The 24,405-nt window shown below is 35.3% G+C and overlaps 1 protein-coding gene across 1 annotated transcript in view; it reads right to left on the bottom strand.

The window, feature by feature from the left end:
• The window catches only part of LOC141721128 (uncharacterized), a 76,137-nt gene that overhangs the window by 5,681 nt on the left and 46,051 nt on the right, over positions 1 to 24,405 (bottom strand). The gene's annotated exons all lie outside the window — the stretch shown is intronic.

The following is a 24,405-nucleotide window of genomic DNA, read 5'->3' as shown; positions in this document are numbered from 1 at the left end:
CAAGTCATAAAAATCCAAAAATTAGTTTCAATAAGCATAACCGGATAAATCAATTCTAGACTTAAACTTACCTTACTGAGTAAACATATATCCAATTTAATAATTAAAACTTAAGTTATAGCCTTACAAATCGTCGAACTCAGAGGCTATATATCAAGCCTTTAAGATATGTAGTTTAAACTCATTTCACCTTATAAAATCTTAAAATGGTTTCATGAAATAGAGCTTATCATTTTCTATCCCTTCTGAGGCGACTCAAAATAAGCTAAAAAACGGTAATTATAGTCCACGTGGTATCTTAAAAATTATTTTAGTACATCGATATGTAAGTAATTTCAAAAATCCGAGAATATAGTCCATGTAGCAAACATAAATATGTGCAAATGTTATACATCAAAATGAATGAGGGACTTAAAAATAGTTATATTCTAAATCGTGATTGACTCTTGCATTTTGATTGAGCTGTAATTCCAAAATTGTAATTTCTTAACATGAATTTTTATCCTTATTATCGTGTTATATACGATTATGTCATAATTGTGGTTTTAATTAAGGTAGTTATATAATTTGAATTTTTTATTTCAAATAATTGAGTGACTCTTGTATGGTTGAATTACTTTTAAATGCTCTAGTATATATATATATATGTCTGTGTATGTGTTTGTTCCTTAATGTAGCTTTTATTAGTGGAATTTACATATTTTTAAAATTATTTCACTTAATTCTGGTAACTGATGTGTTGATATGTTATCAATGTGTAACTAGCTCTAAAACCCGTGCGAGACACGGGTATACTCTAACCTCGGTTATTATAAAAATTTTATATATACTTGTTGAGTGAAATATATATTTGTAAATGGGGTATTATTATGTTATGAGTAGTTATTTGCGTCTGCATACAATAACCTCTGTTGTGATGATGAGTTTCTTCAGTTTGTATACTTATAACTCGTACGAGGCACAAATATTATTTAAACTCATGTGCGTTAATAACCTATGTACATGTTACATCAATGAAATATATGTAATTTTTGTGCTGTTAATATAAATTTCTTCCAATTTTGTATCAGACAACTGATAAATGATGTTCATAAAAGATGTACTTGAAAATGTTTTGAAATTTTGAATTCTACGATTACTATCATTGAGCATGAATATTCATTATTTGACAATATCATGTTAATTGATTAAGAATAAATTAAGTTCAATTATATTATTTACCTTCATTTTCTTTGTTCGACGTGCATAACGAACGTACTCTATATATGAATACATTGTTAATTTTTTTAATATATGAAAAATAGCCAATAATGAAGTAGTAATATATATATATATATAATTATTAATAATTAATGAGTTATATGTAATTAATATATAGTATTAAATTTGATATTTATTAATATGTATTTATAAGGGGTAATTGAGTAATTTTAATTGAATAAATTGTCTCAACTAACCCCCTATTTGCTCTATTATATATATAATAAATTTGATTTGGATTAAAAATTATCCTTAATTGATTTTTAAAGATTAAAGGTTTCATGGCTAGTACTTTTTTAGGAAAGTTTATGTCAAATAATTTTTTAGTTTTTAAAGAACAGTAGTTATTATCTCTTTAATGCTCTAATTAAAGGATATCATTTATTAAGTATGTTACCATTTTTGAATGAATTTTTATATTTTATTAATTAACGACTTTTAATTTTATTGGTTTTTGACTTGAATAGGTATAATTTTTCAGTAACAGTTATTTTATTGATACCATTTTTAATTCATTAATATTTATGGACTCTTTTGTTAAATGCTTTAATGTTATTTTCGAATATTTGATGGTTAATTAAAAAATTTAATAATGTGTTATATTTTTAATTTGGTAATTTGTCGATTTCTGTAAGTTTTAATTGCTGAACTTGAATTTTAAATAAATCTTAATAAATACACCGGTTACATATTTGTGACTTTTTGTGCCTAAGAGGGGTTGTGCCATTTTAATGGCATTTTTGACCATATATGATGGTTCTTATATGTCATTAATGACTATTTATGTCACTTTATGTGATTTTTGTTAAAATTTTATAAAATTTACTAAAGATTTTCTTAATTTCAAAAATATTTTAACATTTATATCAACCAAAGGTTTACCTTTGGTTGGACTTTATTTTGTTATCCTTTTTTATATAGTAATACTTATATACATACATACTTTATATATACTAATATATAACTCGTGCGATGCATGGTCATTTTTATCATTATATATAGTAATTTATAATTTTAATATGTTGTTGATTGGATTCGAACCTTATACATTTTTAATAATAATTTTAAGATTATATCTAACGGTTCTCATCGATTTGATCTAACGACTCTGAATTGAGTGACCAAGAACTAACAACCAAAATTTTAATGTTTTGTCTTTAATATATATATATATATTCTTTTTATTTTTGTTTATTTAACAACTTATGATTTTCTTTTCAATTTTCTTTTTTCAGGTTGGTTCGGGATGACTGAATTTCAAGATTAGTGTTTTTTTATCAGACATTAAAGTTTTATTGTCTAAATGTTCACGGTCATCATTGCATGTCTAATGGTTAGATAATAAACTTTCTTGATTTATACAATTCATTTATGAGTATGCAGACCCTAACAAAAAAATGAAAGTAAATTAGTTTCTCATAAATTATTTTGTGTTTCAACAAAACGGGTAAAATAATAAATAAGGTGTCATGCATCTAATGTATCAAGCATGTTAAAGAACACTTTAAAAAAGTTTTAGTTTGGGTAAAAAAAACCCACATAAAACTTATTCCCAAATAAAGCCCATTTTTTTAATCTTTTCAATGACTTTTAATTCAATCCTTGTTCCAAGTCTGTATTCTTTTGAAAAAACTGATGAAACCCGCTTTATTTAATTTTCTTTTTATAATCTAAACAAACATGAAAAAATCTTGAAAGAAAAATCTCTACACTGTCTATTTAATAATGAAATTATTATCACACATTTCATGGAATATAATGTTGGTTTTAGTGCCATAAATTCCGGCAAGTACAACTTTTTTTTTTTTTGAAATAAAAGTACTTGCTTTTATTCAATTGAGTCAATGATCAACGCATCAAGAATACAATCAGGCGGGTTATCAACCCACTCATGAACGCCTGACATGAAATGTGTAGCTCGTGCTAACACATGAGCCACTACATTCGCAGACCGAGGAACATATTCAACTAGCACTTCATCATAGTGCTTAAATAAATCTCTACAATCTACCACAATGGAATGAAAATATGTGTCTCCTTGAACATTTTTACACGCCTCTGCAAGTTCTTTCGCATCTGTTTCAAACACACATCTTTTGTAGCCCAATTCTTTGACCCAGGATAATGCTTCTTTGAGACCAATTGCTTCAACCTCTCTGGGACTGTACAATGCCTGTAATTTATGATTTCGAGCCCGTAGAAATGCACCATGAGCATCTCTAATAACACTTCCTATCCCAGTACTACCCCACTCCATGAATACCGCAGCATCTATGTTGACTTTGATCCACCCTTGTTGTGGTCGATGCCATTTCCGAGAGCTTCCATTTGTTGTTACCTTAGGAGTCCTGACTGCCACACACCTCTGTTGCCATTCATGCAACATACTCATTGCAGTTGATTGAACGCCAAACTCTGATATATTCACTTTATCCCAAACCCACCTGTTTCTGCGACTCCAAAGGTTCCACCAAACCATTAAAATCAATGCAAAAATATCTCGTGGGCAACTATCTGCGAGCTGATGAATAATATCTGTAATGGTACCCTCATGCCTCATCGTACTAACTACAGTTAGCCCCATATTACTCCATACCTTTCGTGCAAACGAGCAATCGAAAAGTACATGAGTTGCATCTTCATTGTTTACTAAACACCACGGGCATTTGATATTAATCTGGACACGCTTCACAATCAAAGCTACAGCAGTTGGCAAGACACCACGACAGACCCGCCAAGCGAAATTAATCACCTTTCCTGGTAACTCCAATGCCCAGATTTTTCTCCAGAAGGATGCGTGCTCCCATTGTTGTACACCCTGCAATGCTCTATAACAGCTTTTAACAGAAAATAAACCTGAATTTTCCAAGTTCCAGAACCATGAATCTTGCTTATTATGAGCCGGAATAGGTATACTTTTAATCAACTGCACATCATTGTCATTAAAAATATCCCTCAGAAGCTCGTCGTCCCATCGTTTGCTACCAGTTTCCATTAGATTAACCACTTGTATTTGTTCCAGCTCATGCGGCATCGCAGTAGTCAAGAAACCGTCATTATTCCCTGGCAGCCATGGCACATGCCAGACACTTGTCTGTTCTCCATTTCCAATTTTTTTCCTACTCCCTTGTTTAACAATCTCTTGTGCTGCGAGTATACTTCGCCACATAAATGATGGATTTGCTCCTAGCTTAGCCTCCAAAAAGTCACATTTAGGGAAGTACTTTGCTTTCATAATGCTTGTAACTAATGGGTTCTGGTTATTTAGCAACCGCCATCCTTGTTTTGCTAGCATAGCAATGTTAAACTTCTTCAGCTCTTTGAATCCCAATCCCCCTCCCTCCTTAGCATTACACATTTTTTCCCAAGACAACCACCTAATACCTTTGTTCACTCCTCCATTCCCCCACCAGAAAGAATTCATCTGCTTCTGAATTTGATCACATATATCTTGTGGTATTAAAAACAAGTTCATCCAAAAATTTGGTATTGTCTGTGCTGCAGTTTTTAAGAGTACCACTTTTCCTCCTCTTGAGATTGATTTATTACTCCATCCTAGTAGTTTAGAGCTGATGCGGTCCTTCAGAAATTTAAAAGCATTCTTCTTCCTTCGGCCAATGTACATTGGCAATCCCAAGTAATTTCCAGGTACTGAAACTTCATTAACCTGTAGTATTTCACACACTTCACTCCTGTTCGTGTTTGTAGTATTTGGACTAAATACCACATTTGATTTTTCGAAATTTATTGTCTGTCCAGATAATCTTTCATATCTCAGCAATATGTTCTTCATGGTCAACGCCTCCGATCTTGTAGCTCGAAAGAAAAAGTATGAGTCATCCGCAAACAATAAGTGCGACACAGAAGGTGCTCCTCGAGCAATAGAGCATCCATGCAGCAACCCCATCTCTTCATGTCTACGAAGCATAGAACTTAATCCTTCTACGCATAGAATATATAGATAAGGGGATATAGGATCCCCTTGTCTAATTCCCCGTTGCGGTTGCACATCACCATAAATCTCCCCATCCTGGATAAAACTGTATGACACTGTTGTGACACATGTCATCACACGCTCTCTCCATACATCATTAAAACCAAATTTCTCCATCATAGCCTCCAGAAAATGCCACTCCAACCTATCATAAGCTTTTGATACATCAATTTTGAACCCCACTACTCCATTCTCCCCTTGTCTCTTTCTTCTGATGTAATGATTTAATTCGAATGCAACTAGTGCATTATCCGTGAGCAGTCGACCTTCTACAAATGCACTCTGTTTATCTGAAATCAGCATAGGTAAACAAACTTTCAGTCGATTCACCATTACCTTTGAAACAATTCTGATCAGCACATTACATAGCGAAATTGGTCTTAAATCAGTCACTTTCTGAGGGTGCTTAATCTTAGGAATTAAACAGACAACAGTTCTATTTGCAGCATATGGGAGTTCCCCTGTATCCATGAAGACCTGGCAACATCTAACGACATCCTCCCCTACAATATTCCAATACGTCTGAAAAAAACACGGGTTCAGACCATCAATACCTGGTGATTTATCTGGGTGCATCGAGAATGCAGCTAGCTTTACCTCTTCCCTTGTAACTGGCTTACTTAGTTCCTCATTCTGCTCGACTGAAACTTGTTGTACTACTTCACGATCAGACAACATTTCAGATGTACCTGGACTCGTAAACAATTCAGAAAAGTAATCCACAACTATCTTTCGAATCTCCTCCTTACCCTCCCGCCATTCCCCATTTGAATCTTTCAGTTGTGTGAACTGATTTTGCTTCTTTCTCCCGGTTGCATATTTGTGAAAAAATTTAGTATTTTGATCCCCTTCCCGGAGCCAAAACTTTTTTGACCGTTGTTTCCAGTACACCTCCTGCTTTTCTAACAATTTTAAATATCTTTCTCGAGCCTCATCATATTTCTGGACACCATGCCTATCTCTTCTTGATCTGAATTTTTTCATCTCAGTTCTACAATTCTTAATCTGCACACGTAATTCTTGCATTATTCCACCTCCCCATTCTTCTAACTTCAAACTAACATACGCCATCTTATCCATGATAGTCCCTCCATTTGCCTCAACCCAACTATCATGTACAATTTTTGAACACTGGTCCTCTCTAACCCAACAATTCTCAAAACGAAATCTTTTTATCCGTGGAACATACACCATCTTATTAGGTTCCAAAAAAATAGGGAGATGATCAGAAGTAGAAACCTCTAACACTTTTAAATCTGCCCGTGGGAACATAGTTTTCCATTCGTTAGTCGCCAATCCTCTGTCAAGACGTTCCTGGATCCAGTTGGTAGTGCCCCTCGATCTTTCCCATGTAAATGCGCTTCCGGTAAAGCCTAAGTCAATTAAAGCACATGCATTCACCACATTCTTAAACCCCTCCATCAACATACGAGGTTGTGGCCTACCACCAAATTTTTCATGATCAAACATAATATCATTAAAGTCACCCAGTATGCACCACGGTAACGTTGATTCCCCAGCTAACTTCCTCAATAATTCCCACGATTCTTGCCTTCTTTGACGTTCTGGACAGCCATAAAAACCTGTGTATCTCCACCTTCCTACTTGTTCACTTGCTACTTCAGCATCTATGTAGTGATTACAACTCCCCTTTATTGTGACTCCTCCTTCATTTCTCCAAATAAGAGCCAACCCTCCTCCATGACCCTGGGCGTCTACTCCAAAGCAGCCTGCATAGTGTATCTCTTTACATAAAGTTTCAATTCTAGTTTTCTTAACCAAAGTCTCCGACAAGAAAATTAAGTTTGGCCTAAGTTGTTTGACGATTTCCTTAAGAAATTCAACTGCTCGTGGTTTGGCCATGCCACGACAGTTCCACGATAAGTAACTCATAATCCTCGGCGGGCCTGGACTCCAGGACCCGCCCCATACAAGTTTTTTGGATCAGTGACTTCAATTGATTTACTACTTTCTTCATTCTGTGGCCCATCTGTTTGCATTACTACTGGCCCAGATTCCAGTTGGATATGATCCAACTCAATCCTCTTTCTTTTTGAATCCATAAGTGCAATAACAGTCTGATTGTTTTCACTTAAATTCAAATTATTTCCTTCCTTATCCAAGAGCCCCTGATTTTTTGGTTCGATAACTACGCCAAAATTATCTCCAGTATTTTCTCTAACAACCCCTTTCACTTCCTTGAATCTCGCCACCTCTTTCGCACTGTCACCTCCGTTCCCCTGACTCCCTGATCCTCCATCAGCTTCCGACCATCGCCCTCCTCCGTCCATATTTCTTAACCAACGTGATCCCACACCCTGTTTTCCACCACGGTTTTGAGCCCTTAACCAAGTACCATATGCGCGCTCTACCTCCTTATCAGGATGTTCAGTAACATGGACAACATTACGAATTTATATCACTCATTATTTTATTTGTAATGGATTGATGTCCGGGTACTTGTAGCATGCATTCAGCTCATCATCTAGTCCATTGGGAAGGTCCTAAATACAATTTTTTATCATTTTCTCATTCAATTTGGAGGAGCAATGAACTTTACCCTCAAACAATTTCTTTTATATTGTATTAGTTAGCTGTACTACTGTCTAATTTTGTTTAGAAGCTTTAGGGTTTCAATTTCTAACATTACAAGTAATGAGTTTAATATGCAGGGTTGTGATATATAAAACCGATTTGAAACCGAAACCAAAAAATAAAAAACCGAACCAATTAAATGGCTTGGTTCCGGTTATACCTTCCAACTAAATCGATAAAAATCGAACTGTATTGATTACTAATATTAATAAATAAATATAATATTTTACATGTATAATTTATATATTATTTATGAATTTTTTAAAATTTATATATGACATTATGGTGTTACTTTTACTAGGACTAAAAAAGGGCAGAACCATTCTGCACATTGATCTAATTTTGATGAAAATTAATTTATCCCTCAACATGTAATTTACTATAGTGGCATCACTAATACAATATAAAAGAAATTCTATGACATATTTTATATATGAAAATTATAATAACATAAAAATATAAAAAATATACTTTTTTTAATAGAACGAAGCTCTTCATACAGCTTTTGTCATTTGCCAATAAGTGATGTAAGCATATGATTTATTGGCTTTAGGACACTATTTCAATATTCTAATTTGCACCCTTTTCTTTGCACCAATTAACTAGTAGATATGATTATTTTTGTACTATTCACAGTTTACTGAACAATAAGTATAATTACATGTTGGTTTTTTTTGCTCATTTAAGTTGATTTTACGGAGGATTACAATGTTTCTATTGTCTCATTTTTATATTATTTTTTATTTTAATATTTGCCGGTTTTGTAACCGAAACCGAGTCGATAATAACCAAATCAGAAATTTTAAACTGAAACCGAATTTGAACCGGAGGTTGCGGTTTTCGATATTAAAAACCGATAATATATGGTTGCGGTTTCAATTTTATTCCGAAACCGAACTGAGGTGGCCTACGCTCTTCCCTAAGTACCACCGTACTAAACCACAAGGTTATTCATATAAAGATAAATTTGTTGGAAATTTATATATTTTGGTACTAGTTAAAAATTTTAATTTCATAATTAGAAATCTTATTAACATTTTCTATATCCTTATCATATGTCGAAATATCATAAACAACAACTTGTTTGTGTTATGGATAAAAAAAAACTTTGGTGTATTAACTGTTCAAATTTATGAGTTTCAAGTTTTAATGGTTACGTTTGTGTATCGTGACTTAATACTTCCCACAAGATGCCTCGTAGCTTGTGAATATCAAGGATCAAACCACAACGTATTTTGGGAATGGGGCTTAGACCCTTTATATAGACATTGAGAGCCAAATAAATATGTTAGAATTAGGAGACTTGGTGGAAAAATTTCCATCTTTAATTGGACTTTGGAGTCTTTTATTGTAATAATAAAAGGTTTGGGTACCCCGGAGGCTACTTCTTGTGGAAGTAGGTCTTTATTTTAGAACACATTTATTGGTGTTGTATTATTTACTTGTCTTGTCAAATAAAAGAAATAAAAATAATGATGAAATATTTGTGGGAGTTACATATATATATATTTATTTTGTGAATAAAGTTTAAATAAGTTATAAATAACTCATTTATTATATTGAATGCTTCAGAAGTTACACCAATTGAAGGGTGGGGTGTAATAACTCGAATTTTTGAGATTTTGTAAAAATGTTTAATGAATAGTAACCCTGACAGACGGGGAAAACTTTTTGGCCCACACTATGTTGCACATGAAAAAATGAGATTCGAAGTTGATTTTATGATTATACGTACCAAATGAGTGTATGTAAACACTATTAGTTTTCGAAGAAAACGAATTTTGAAAAACGATCATATTTACGGATCATCGAGGATTACGAGAATCACAATATAATTACGGATTTAAAATCCTACGGATTTATATCCAAGTACGATAATTCAAAACATAAGAAATAAATACGAAAGGATTTACGTCGCGAACCGTTTACGAGAAATTATTACGAAAACGTTTAAGCGACCGAACAAACGCGTAAACGATTAAATAAACGTAACGCACTAACTAACCATGGTAGAAAAGTAACCATGGTTACTTTATCAAATAGTGAGCTAGAGATATAGGATGATCAACCAAGGGCTAAAGAATAGTAAGCTAAAGGGCTAAGCTAATTAGCTTAGTTTGTAAACTAGAAAGCCTAGCTAGATTTGTCCAATGATTTGGTAACAAAAATCAATCCTAGGATATAAACTAGAGAATAAAAATCAATTACAAGCTATTATTTACATTATTTCCAAGAAGCAACCAAGGAAGCAATACAAAAACTCTCTCTCTCTCTCCCAAGAACATCACCATTCGGCCCCTTCCCCTTAAACCAAGAATTCAAAATCAAAACACTAAGCTCTAGCCATGGATAAATCCTCCCATTAATTCTCAAGCTTCATACCACCTAAACTAAGGTAAGATAAATCTTTGAGCTCTTTTTATCAATGTCTGATGGTGAAATAAATTCAACAAAGATGATAGTGAATAGTGTGAATAGTAACCCTTCTTTGGTTTCTTGATTTTAATGGTTGATTTTTAATTACTTAATTAATAATAATTAAATAAAAAGTAGGCTATTTGTAGTAGTAAAATTAATACTCCTAATTAAAATTAAGGCCCTAATTCTACACTTTTTAAAATTAATAAGCCCCTAATTTTATAATTTTTAAGTATTAAAATTTAATTTATAAATATTTTATATATACAATATATATATATGCCAAAATTTCCCAATAATTATGAATAATGCAAAAATACAAGGAAATGGTATAAATGAAAGTCCTATAATTTTATAAAAATAAAAATGTGATTTTTGTGGGGTTTTTAACACCCAATGGGGCCCGGAAAAGTCATTTTTCGCGAAACGAGAAAATTTATAAAATACCTAGATGTTCAGAATAATGCGATGGTAAAAGCTGTTTGTTGAAAAATAAGGCCCATTATTTTATTTGAAATATCTGCTTTAAAATCATGATTTGGGTCGTATAACTTTTGAAATGAAAGTTATACATGCAAAAATAAAGTATCTGAAAAATATCTTAAAAATACCTGGACGACACAGAATGCACGAAACACATAGCAATTAGGTTTTGACAGTTAATTACACATAAATGACACATTAACACACATAATTTATTATAAATATAATATAATACAAACATAAATTTCCGAGACGTTACATGATACATCTTGGTTGATTATTCATTATTTCAATCACTAAACCCCTGATATTTAATACTTCAAATCAAACCATGTAACTGATACTGGAAGTCCTTTGATGTCTTATTCTTCATGGATGCTTGAACATGTTAATGAACTTCTTCCCATGACTTGATTGTAGACTTAGAGAACCATTTGCATCTTTTGATTTTTTGTATATATCATGTCTTCATCTTTAGGATTCCTGTGCTTCACAATTTAATATTGTTTATCTGTTTCTGTTTCATGTTGAGTTATAATTCCTCGATTACATATTACGTTACGTTATGCTTTAAAACTATATATGCGCTTAAATAAATACACCCCCCATGTGGCGCCCCAAAATCCGGGGTCAGGGATCTCGGAGGCCACGCCATCTTGATCACTATATACCACATCCCTCGTATCACAATATATAAATAATCTCACTTTATGACCACACACTTATCACACACACACTTATAGGTTATTTTCTTGGAAACGAACCATTCATTACTGGAGTAAATCAAACCACAAATTGATAATTATTACAACCCAAAAGTAATTAAGTCTTACCGGGGAATAGCCTTTAAGTAAGGCTAGTCCGTCGGCCAAATATTTGTTTCTTATTCATTACCTTACGTAAGTCATACTTATAATAAGCCGAACTAAAAACAACTGAAAATCGATCCAGCTTATTCGGTCTACCTGTGGTACAACACCAAACATCCTACGGAACAGTTGGCCATTTTCTACCCGTTTCCTACCTATGAGTTTCATGATAGGCATCTTGGTTCACTGTTGTGTTGTGTCAATTTACGAAAATAAGTGTGAGCTATAATGTCCAGCATAATAATGTACAGTATGAAAAGACTGTATGATAAACTCAAGTAAAACGTCATATATGATATTTATGTTTTATTCAAAAATAGTTTTCATTGGTGATACACACCTTCTTTTGAAAACAATTCGTTAATGGATTTATTATCCTGCAAATACCTTAATGGTAAACCCGGCACCTAGGCTTGGGTTACGGTATTGCATCACAATTCCAATTGGAAGAATAGGACATTCGTTGGAGCCACCGCATACGATGATCAGTCGTACTACAGAAATAGTAACCTTTTCTACTAGTAGAAGGACGCACCTTCGTATCCCGGTTATCACCCTTGCCGCATATGGGCTATGTATCCTCATTTTGGGTATACACACACTTCGCAGGTCCTTAGGTACATATATTACCGTCTTCTACGGTACTGGCAGTCTATCCAATACACGAAGTACTTGGATCCTACCCCTCATTTGTCCTTTAGGAAATCCTATCATATATTTGGAATCATCGAACCATATCGAAGTTCCCCCAAGTATTTTGCTTGTTGATTGGCACAGTTTTACCTCATATATATATATATGTACTTCCGAAAGTTTTCGGAGGAAGTACTAAGGATGTGAGTTGACCGTTGTCAACAGATAGGTAAATAAGGGGGAGTTTCTTTTGAAACCAAGATCAAAATATTTAAAATAAGTCAAGATAATATTCTCCGACGTTCTGAAATTATTCGAATGATTTTCCGAAAATCAGAAAGTATTTTAAATCAGGTTTTATGATTTTTAAATCATAAATAAATCATTTAATAAATAATAAATAATTAAATATTAATCAATAAACAATTAAACCTCGAATGAGTTTACTTTAAAAGAATATTTAAAATAATATTCCTCAACTAATTTATGTTTACGTAAAATAATAATCTTTAATATTTAATCGAGTTTGAAATAATTATTCACTGGAGAATACTTGCTCCATAATAAATGAATAGTTAATAAATATTTATTATTCGAACGATAAATTATAGTTGAGGGAATACGGTCTTTGGAAATCATTTTAATAAAAGTTCGAGGTATTTAATATTTCGTAAGTGGACTTTGAGTCCCTTAAAACGTACTAATATGGACTTTTAATTGTCCTATAATATCACCGGAATGATTCCCGTATTTTTATCTTAAAATCCCGACCGACTCTCGGTCTTATAATTATATGTCACGCTTAAAGCGGAATTAAACATTTTACGATATATATTTATCGTACAACATCGTTACATTATGCGAAAAATTCAATTATTACGTATCATGACAAGCATGGTATTTATGCAATGATAATAAAAAAATCCTTTCACAACACAACAATAAATGGATTTGGGTCCGTAAACTTGCGTGGGTATCTCTAGGTGAAGGATGCTCTAGATACTGTTCGGAAATCTATAATCATAAACAAAATTCATTTTGTTAGGTCCCGTTCTAATTTACGGCGACTCGCACTCATGCGCTACTTATTATGCACCCTCTCAACTTATATTACCCTTATTATTTTCTTAAGTCCTTATTCCCATTATGGTCACTTCCTTTTTCAAAGTATCTTATATCCGTTTTCATTTTCGTCGTCGGCTCCGCTTATGGATTCTACGGTTCTCTAATCGTGCGGGCTCGGCTCCGGTATTTTTATAAAATTAAAAAATCATTATTTTAACTTGAAATTTTTATGAAAGTTAGGAAACTCAATATAATACTCTCTGTAAAAATTTCATGATTTATGAACATTTTTAAGTCGATCCTTTTTATTTTCAAAGTTCGTAATTTGTAGCAGTTTTTGTCGCGTAAATCACTTTTAGTAAAACGGCCATAACTTTTGATCCGTAAATCGGAATCAAGCGATTCAAGAGCCTAAACGATCCTTATAACATTTTATATCATAATAAAGGGTTATTTTTCAAGAAACTACAGTTTACATCTTCGGGACTTTCTGCAAAAACTTAAAGTTACGTTTTGTTCGTTTTAGCGAGATTACGGTTACGATCGGAGTTTCGTTTATGCCTTAAATCTTTATACTACCACCAACAATCAAAATATCATCATCACCACACTAAATCCTCTCAAGAACATCATAAGAACATCATGTTCTTGAGGCAACAACAATCAACCTTAAATCTACTTAGCTAAATATCAAGATTACAACAATACTTCCATCAAAACTAGGTTTACAACTATATTATTAAAGAATCTTGAACTTAAATCTTAAGTAAGGTTGGGTCAAAGATTTATACCTTTCTTGAGATCTTGAGATGTGTTCTTGATGATGGTGAAGTCTTGGGAGTGCTTAGAGTCTTATCTACCTTCTTTCTCTTTGCATTGACCTTCTTTCTCTTTGCATTGACCTTCTTTCTTTTCCCTTTCTGCCATTCTTCCTTACTTCTTTCCTCCATCTCAGTATCAACCATGTCCCCCATAGCTTCATCTTCACCTTTGTCTTCAATTTCTTTCTGTTCTTCAGCCTGACTTGACTTTAGCTGTTTTTCAAGCTTTGCTTGTGCTCTTTTGTCAGCCTTTAGCTGTTTGGCTTCTTCCTTTAACCTTTTGGTTTCTTCCCTCTTGGCTATTGAGAATTTGGGATGTCCTTGCATCACACATATGCTCTTTCCCTCTCTGAAGATAATAGCCATGTTTCTCCTTACAGCCTCATCCATGGTCTCTTTGAGATATGCAATACTTCTACCTAAAAGCTTATCCTCATCAGCTTTTGGAAGAGGAAAATCCACCTCTTTTAGAGGATTCTTTGTAGAGTCCTTATTGGATCTGTTGTTGGGCTTGAGAACTATAGGTTGCAGATCTTTGGAAGAAGTTTCTCCATCCTTATGCTTCCCTACTGGCTTGAGTTCCATAATAATTGATTCCACTTTTGTGCTATGCTTCATAGATTGTGATTGAGAAGTTGTAGAACCAAATATTAGTTGCATCTTTTCATCAATCTTCTTCCTTTGCTCTTTGACTTGCAATTCAGCTGCTGCTATCTGGATTAGATCAATTCCATCTAGCTTTCCTTTGACTTGAATAGTTGGAGAAGTTGTGATGACATGAACTAGCACTTGAGAAATCTGAACTGTTGTAGATGGCTCTCCTTCCCCTTCCCCTTTATTCTCCCCCTTTTTGTTATCATCAAGGGTAGGGGTCAAGCCTTGTGCTTTTGCCAGCTGCATGAGTAGATTTGTTTGAGTTTGTTGATTCTGAAGAATGGTGACCATAGAGTCTTCAATGATTTGAACCCTATCTTCCAATCTGGCCAGCCTCTTGTCAGCATCAGATGCTTTCCTCAGTCTCCCCAACAAATCTTGCATAGTACCATAGGGTATAACTGAATCCAATTTCTCAACATTGTAGGATTTCAGATCAGCAATGTCCTGCTTGAGCTCATCCACACTTAGATTTTGCTGGTAATGCTGCAACTGCAAGAGATGCAGAGATTCCAGATGAGCTTGAAGAATTGCCTTGGTACCAGCATCTTGAGTCTCCTGAAGGGCCTTCTGAATTGTCATGACTTGTCTGACCAAAGTGACACCAAACTCACCTGGTGTTGATGGTTTTGCCCATGCCCATTCAGGAAGATCAGGAACAGAACTTGGGCCTGCTACTCCCCCTAAGTTCATGCTCTCATTCAAAGAATTAGAGTCATCATCATTAGAATTTACTCCAAATTCTTCAGATGGCTCACCAGCTTGAGAAGGCAGCCTGTTGACAGCAGCTTTGTCTCTGAGAAGAGATTCTGAAGTGTGTACAATGTGTAGTGTCTGTTCTGCCTCCACATTGCCCTGTGCAGCCAATAATTGATAGGCTGAAACAGGGTGAGTAAAAGTGATATCATCCAAGGAAATGTTATCAATGACAGCTTTGTAATGTTGCTGAAATTGTCTTTCCTTTTCTGCATCATCCACTTTCATTAACTCACTAGCAATGGCTGGATCCACCCTTATAGCTTCTATACCTGCCTTTCTCTCAATTTCTCTCTGTTCTTGCATCAGGGGCTCCCCCTGGCTCACACACACCCTCACACCCTCACCCTCACCTTCTAAGGTGGCACTCCTCTCACTCACTTTTGCCATGCTGGAAGAAATAGCATGCATATGGTGACTCTCAACCTCTCCTTTTGCCTGGGAGCAACCCAACCTCTCACTCAAAAGATCACTCCCTTCCCTCAAACCTAAAAGTGATTGTACAGTTGCCATGTCCTCTACAGTTGGAATTGTTTCTGTTAAGTGTGTAGAGACCATCAACGGATAGGGAATATCCGTTGAAGTGGAAACTGATGGTATCAACGGATAACTGCTGTTAAGCTTATCCGTTGAAGAACAACCACTTGTCAACGGATGAGAGATATCCGTTGAAGAAGGAAAAGATGTAGATATAGAAAGTGACATAATTGTTGAATCTGTGTGGATTGATTTTAAGTGTGGTGACACAGATTCTGCAACTACATCTGAAAGAATTGGCTGATGATCCAACAAATCATCTAAAAGATGATGATCACCAGGTTTTGAGTGGGGCTCCTCCCTGAGTTTTAATGAGGGAGAATCAGGAATTGATGTGAATATCATATCCACATCCAGATAGGGTGTTGGAGAGTTTGATGAATGGTGTGTTTCTATATTGAGAGAATGGGGCTGTGATTCCACATTTGCTGGAATCACATCAAGCTGAATTTGAGAAGGCACAAATACAGGTGGATGTATCTGTGCTGTGTGTGTCCCTTGTGTGGAAACTAGGGTCTTGGCCTTCTTCTTCCTTGAAAAGGCTTTAAATGGTGAATGTGTGGCTTCAGTGTCCCTCCCTCTTTTGTTCTGTGTCCCTGGTTGGGGACTATTTTCAATAGTTACAACCTTTTGGGAGGATGCAACTAGGGATGTGTTGGACTCCTTTTGAACCACCACAGTCTTTTGAGAGACTGTGGTTTGGCTGGTTTGGGTACCACTCACCTCTCCCACCTTATCCTGGGGGGCTTTGTGATGTTCACCCCTCCCCTCACCACTCACACCCTGTTCACTCCCTTCAGGGTTTATGGTAGTTGTTACAACTGTTGTCTTTTGAGAAACAACAGAGGTAGGTTTCTTTGACTTGACTTTGGAAACTTTAGATTTGGTGGCTTTGGTAGGAGCCTGTTTGGACAAAGACACAGGTTCCATAGCCATACTAGAAGGCAAAGAAACATTGGGGTTGGAAATAGTAGGAGTTATAGAAGTATTTACCTCACTTACCTGTGGTGCATTCATGATTGGCAAGTATACCAATGGCACCTGGCTGTTGAGGTTCATTCTCAAAAGGTCTGCAAGGACCCTTTTCTCTTGTGCCCAGCATTTGAGTTTATTATTCTCATTGGATATAACCAAACCTTCAGCAACATGGTTAGCCAATAACATAAAGAATCTAGCATAGTAGATGTTATGTGGTCTATTAGCTTTGTTACCTAATCTGGAACCTAATTCTAGCATAACACAGTTGCTAAAATTAAAGTACCTATCAGAAACTAGCATATAGAGCATATTAACAAGAGATGAAGTGATAGCATCAAAATTGCTAATCTTCCCAGAGAAAACCTTAATAAAGGCATCTCCAAGAAAACTCCATTCTTTTCTAATACTACCTAAACTAGCAGAATCAAAAGCATAGCCTATGGAATCTAGCATAGCAGAGACATCTTTATCAGTGTATGGTGTCATGGCATTATTCTCAGGCAACTTAAAGCAAGATTGTATATCATCACAATTAATGCAATAGTCCTTACCTTTGAGAGAGAAGGCAATAGTCATATCTGTGGAGTTGAACTTTGCAGTTGTCCAAATCTCCTCAATCACCTCACAGTAGATGGTTGGGGCTTCCAACATTGCATAGCTTAGTTTGCAGTTTTTGATGAAGTCCATCATCTTGTGATAATTAGAATGGGCTTCATTCTTTTCAACCAAGGCTATGAAATTATTCTTTTCATAAACAAATCCTATTTGAGATATAATTTTGACTACTGGTGCCATTGTTGTGAGTAGAGGTTGCAGAGAAAAACTTAAGAATTTAGAGAGAAAGAGAATAAGAATTGCAAAAAAGCGTAAAGTGAGAATAAGAGTTCAATTGGGCTTTTATACTTTCTTGAATTAAAACATAAATAAAATGATTAAATGATACTTTTAAGTAAGTTACAGCCGTTCAAGAATAAATAAAACTGTAGAAATTCTGAAAACTACCTTAAATACAAATACATACAACACTGTATATCTGTATCAACGGTTGAGTAAAAGAATCAACGGCTGTGACTCACTTATAGTAACTGACGTGACACTTCAACAGATAAGGGAAATAGTTATCCGTTGATGAACAACACCATTTTATCCATTGAAGGATAAAATTACCAGAAATGTATTTGTCTTTCAACGGATAATGAACATCCGTTGATAGAACAATTTTGGCTTTCAACGGATAGAGAATATTCGTTGATAGGATAAGTCTTAATTAAAGCCAGCTTTGTTCTTGCAGCAAATTCATTTCAGGCTTCAAGACAGATTATATAGATGACATAGATTATGAATAATTAAGCATACCTAACTCACTTACTAATCTTGTGAATGTTGATTCATCAAGTGGCTTGGTAAATATGTCTGCAATCTGCTTTTCACTTGGAACAAAATGAAGTTTCACTGTACCTTTCATCACTTGTTCCCTAATGAAGTGGTACTTGATATCAATGTGCTTGGTTCTTGAGTGCTACACTGGATTTTCAGTTATGGCAATGACACTTGTGTTGTCACAGAATATTGGAATTTTGTCAACAGTCAGACCATAGTCAAATAGTTGATTCCTCATCCATAGTATCTGTGCACAGCAACTACCAGCAGCAATGTACTCAGCTTCAGCTGTTGATGTGGAAACAGAATTCTGCTTCTTGCTGAACCATGATACAAGCTTGTTCCCTAGAAATTGACAGGTGCCTGTTGTGCTTTTCCTGTCTATTTTGCAACCTCTTGTGAAGTGATTATCTAGAAGGAACTTTGACAAAGTCTCATACCAGGCTCTAGGTGCTTGCTTTAGTCCATAGAGTGCTTTCAACAGATAATACACATAGTCTGGAAAATTTGGATCTTCAAAATCTGGAGGTTGGCTTACATAAACTTCTTCCTCCAATTCCCCATTTAAAAATGCACTCTAGACATCCATTTGATAGACTTTGAAATTGGCATTAGCTGCATAGGCTAGAAAGATTCTGATGGCTTCAAGTCTGGCAACTGGAGCAAATGTTGCATCAAAATCTATTCCCTCTTGTTGAGAATAGCCTTTAGCAACCAATCTGGCTTTATTCCTTATGACAGTGCCATTTTCATCCATCTTGTTTCTGAATACCCATTTTGTGTCAATAGAACTCTTGTTCTTTGGCTTGGGTACCAGCTTCCATACTTTGTTCCTCTCAAATTGGTTTAGCTCCTCTTGCATTGCTAAAATCCAATCTGGATCCAATAGAGCTTCTTCCACTCGCTTAAGTTCCTCCTGTGATAGAAAGCTACTATACAGACATTCATCTTGAGTAGCCCTTCTAGTTTGTACTTTTGATGTAGCATCACCAATGATCAGTTCAAAAGGGTGATTCTTGGTTCATTTCCTTTGAGGTGGTAGATTAGCCCTAGATGAGGTTGCCTCAGTATTGTCATGATGTGAGATAGAATGTTGATTTGTTGAAACTCCCCCTGAGTTGCTGATCCTTTGAAAGGAATTGGGAGCTCTATCAACTGATGAAGTGAATTGATTATCCGTTGACAGACTGTGATCAACGGATGCTTCATTATGAACTTCAACGGATGATGCACTTTATCTTTCAACGGATGCTGCATTGCTTCTTTCAACGGAAGCTGAATTATGACTTTCAACGGATGCAGCATTCTGTGCATTATCCAAAGGCAGATTCTGAATTCTTCTTGAGATGCCTTCTTTATCATTCTCATCTTCACTATCATCACAGTATATCTCAATGTTGTCAAATTTGAGTCCTTCATGATGTCCCTCATCTGTTAGTCCATCAATCTTTTTATCATCAAACACAACATGTACAGATTCCATGACAATGTTGGTTCTTAGATTGTAGACCCTATATGATTTTCCAGCAGAATAACCAACAAATATTCCTTCATCAGCCTTTGCATCAAACTTCCCTTTGTGATCAGATTGATCCCTTAAGATGTAGTATTTACAACCAAAGACATGTAGAAAGTTTAAAGTTGGTTTTCTTCTCTTAAATAATTGATAGGGAGTCATGCATTTTGCCTGATTGATTAGAGAAATATTCTGAGTGTAACATGCACAGTTAACAGCCTCAGCCCAAAAATAAGTTGGGAGTTTTGACTCTTCAAGCATTGTCCTTGCAGCTTCAATTAGTGATCTGTTCTTCCTTTCCACCACACCATTTTGTTGTGGAGTTCTTGGAGCTGAGAACTCTTGCATGATCCCACTTTCTTCACAGAACAACTTCATGGTTGAATTCTTGAACTCAGTTCCATTGTCACTCCTAATATTCCTTACTTTGAAATCAGGATGATTGTTGACTTGCTTGATATGATTGATGATGATTTCACTAGCTTCATCCTTTGATCCAAGAAAATAAACCCATGAAAACTTTGAGAAATCATCTACAATCACTAGGCAGTATCTTTTCCTTGAAATTGACAATACATTGACTGGTCCAAAAAGATCCATGTGTAGAAGTTGTAGTGGTTCATCAATTGCAGATTCAAGCTTCTTACTGAATGATACTTTCTTTTGCTTTCCTTTCTGACAAGCATCACACAGTCCATCCCTTGTGAATTCCACTAGAGGCATTCCTCTAACTAAGTCCTTTTTGACTAGATCATTCATTATCTTGAAATTCAAATGGGACAGCTTCTTGTGCCATAGCCAACTTTCAACTGGACTTGCTTTGCTGAGAAGACAAGTAATGGATTATGCATCTGTAGAGTTGAAATCAGCTAAGTACACATTCCCTTTTCTAACTCCAGTTAGAACCACTTTATTGTCCTTTTTACTTGTGACAATACAGGCTTCAGAATTGAAGGAAACAGTATTCCCTATGTCACATAGTTGACTAATGCTCAATAAATTGTGTTTGAGACCATCAACCAATGCAACTTCATCAATGATGACATTTTCTTTTGAAAGCAAGCCATATCCCATAGTGAATCCTTTGCTGTCATCTCCAAAGGTTATGCTAGGGCCAGCTCTCTCCTTAAACTCTGTGAGCAGGGTGAAATCTCCTGTCATGTGTCTTGAACAACCACTGTCCAAGTACCATAGATTCCTTCTTTGTCCCTGCACACAACAAATCAATAAAGTTGATTTTGGTACCCAAGTTTCCTTGGGTCCAGCCTTGTTAGTCTTTTTCCTAGACTTCATTCCTCCTGCATCTTTTGACTTAGGTAACTTTGGGTCAACCTTGGTCTCAGATGTGGTTGGTTGAAGTGTAGGGTTAGTCACAGAATCATTTAACACATTTGATTGAATTTGATAAGGCATAGGTTGTGCAAACATGTTATTCCACATAGGCATATTGTATGGCATTTGAGGCATACTAAATGCAGTAAAATAAGGATTGTTAATATATGGCATGTTTGCAAAATGTGCATGGGGATTCTGGTGAGACATAACAGGCATAACATGCAGAGGTGACATAGACATGTTAGGCATGGAGGGATTTGAAGGCATGGGAGCATTTTTAACAGATTTGCAATTATCAGATAGGTGATTAACACTTTTACAATGCACACAGCTTTTTCTAGGAGCATACCTATCAGGTGTGTAATTGTTATGTTTATTAATCCCTACTTTCCCATTTCTTTTAGATTTTCTTTTAGTTTCCTTCTTATCCTCAACCAACTTAAGCCTATCTTTTAGCTAATCTAAAGTCATGTGTCCTATATTCACCTTACTGACATCTCTGGATGTGCTAGCTCCTTCTTTGACAAAGTTCTTGAGAGTTGAATCATTCTTTTTATTGAGATTTTTATTTTTAAAAGAACTTGCCTGTTTTAATTGATGAGCCTTCAACGGATGCTCCTTTTCTTCCTTCAACGGATAACTTTCATCATCCGTTGATTCCACATCCGTTGACAATCCATCAATTAATTCTAACTCCTTTTTGTTTTTCTTCCAGGCATCCTCACAGAATGATTCAATTCCCTGAACCTTTGCAATCTGAACACTAACATCCCTAGATGTTTTCCAGGCCTTGATTACCTCTTGCTCACTTTCTAACTGTGTAGAAAGAATTTCTACTTTTTTAACAGCTTCTGCTAGTTCACTCTCAACAGTCAAGCATTTAAGTTTTATCTTTTCAAGCTCAATTACCTGATCCTCTAACACAGCATTCCTATCACTTAAAAACACATTATTCTCCTTGATCCTAGTGTTTTCTTTTGCTAGTGATTTAAGGGAAACACGCAAATGATATAATTCATTGGTCATATCATTTATGGCTTCATTGCATTCATGTTTAGAAAGCTGAGAGAGATCAGTAGTAATTACCTGGTTGCTTGATGAACTAGTTTTATTTACATCAGAATTAGCCATCAGGGCTAGGTTGACATATTCCACATCATCATCTTCATTTACCCCATCTGCTGCCCAATCATCTTGAGTGAGAAAAGCTCTTTCCTTTTGTTTGAGCAAATCAAAATACTTCTTTTTGTAATCAACTTGCTCAAATTTCTTTTTCTCAGAATTTGGCTTCCTACACTCACTTACAAAGTGTCCACTAATGCCACAGTTGTAACATTTGAACTTTGATTTGTCCACCATGTTTTTGTTTGGCTTAGTGAACTTTGTGTTTTTCCTGAACTTCATTTTTGCAAACCTCCTGGACAGAAAGGCCAAATGTTCTTCAATATCATCAGATTCATCCTGACTGGAATTGTCTTCATCCTCAGCAACTTGCTCTTTACCCTTGCTTGATTCTGATTTGCTTGTGCCAATTTTGAGACTTGGCATTGTCTTCTCCTCATTCCTGGCTTCCATCTTCTCACTGTCAGCTACAAGAGCAACTGTTCCTCCTTTTCTCTTTCCCTTTTCCAACAGCTCATCCTGCTCCATTTCAAGTTCATAAGTCTTCAGAATTCCATATAATCTTTCAAGTGTGAAGTTCTTATAATCTTGAGAATTTCTCAAAGAGACAGTCATGGGCTTCCATTCCTTTGGCAGAGACCTAAAAAATTTTAAGTTGGAATCCTTGACTTGGTGCACTCTACCATACAGCTTCGATCCATTTAACAGTTTCTGAAACCTGTTGAAGGTATCATTTAATGATTCACCTTCTTCAAAGTGAAAATATTCATACTGTTGAATAAGAAGCTGCATCTTGTTCTCTCTGACCTGCTCAGTACCTTCACAGATGATTTGTACAGTATCCCAAACTTCCTTTGCAGTTTGGATATTGATGACATTGTCAAACATATCTTGATCTAAGACATTAAACAAAATGTTCATGGCTCTCTTATCCTTGCGGATTTCTTCCATGTCTTCAATAGTCCATTCTGCTTTTGGCTTGGGAATGGACTGTCCAACAGCAACTGTTGCAGTAGCAGCTGTGGCTACTTTGTGAGGGATGTGAGGACCATTTTCAATAAAGTTGATGTAGCTTTCATCTTGAGAAAGAAGATGTAAATGCATCTTCACTTTCCAGTGATGATAATTATCTTTTTCCAGGACTGGGATCTTTACACCAATATCCTTCCTACTCATGATGGTAGTAGGAGGATTCTTCTGTGCACTCATGATGTTAGCAGAATAGATCTTTAAACTCTTTGTATGTTAAGAGCTTGCTCTGATACCAATTGTTATTCCCAGTGGACTAACAATGAGATTTACAGAAGGGGGGTTGAATGTAAATCTCAAAACTTTTTCAAGTTTTGAGCAGTTTCTAAGGCTAAGTGTTTGAGTGATCAAATGTGTGTGAATTGCTTGAAGCTGATGCAGACAGATATATATTCAAACACAAATGTAATGAGCACAAAGAACTTAAAAACTTTTCTGGTGGATTTGTTGTTCCACCAGAGATGTGTTATTTCAGAAAATCTGTGATTCAAAGAATTAAATCACAGCTGCTTCCTAGTACAAACTAGATAATTTTCTCTTTTGATATTTCTAAACAGCTCAGGAAAATTCATATCTAATTACTAGCTGCTACTTGGTTTATATATCACCAAGTTTATAAGTGAAGACAAACTGTAAAATACAATTGAAAAGATTCTTCACATGTTTCTTCTTCATTTCTCTATCCAATGCAATCTAGGATAATCTGTAAATCTTTGAATACTTCCTTGTTTGCATCAGAATGGAAATGCTGCATTTTCTTGATTCCTCCTAGAGGCTTCCACATTCCAGTATGTCTCTGTCAACCCATGTGCCTCTGTCAGCTTGTGAATTGTCACTATCAACTGCTAATGAACTAAGCATCCGTTGAAGCTTTCATCCGTTGATGCCTTATCCGTTGAGGCTTTATCCGTTGAAGCTTTATCCGTTGATGCATTATCAGTTGAAGTCTTTATCCGTTGA

Source organism: Apium graveolens, chromosome 4 (assembly GCF_009905375.1).
Source record: "Apium graveolens cultivar Ventura chromosome 4, ASM990537v1, whole genome shotgun sequence".
Taxonomy (NCBI): Eukaryota; Viridiplantae; Streptophyta; class Magnoliopsida; order Apiales; family Apiaceae; genus Apium; species Apium graveolens.
Note: the sequence above shows the minus strand (reverse complement) of the source record. Positions and strands in the feature narration are given on the sequence as shown.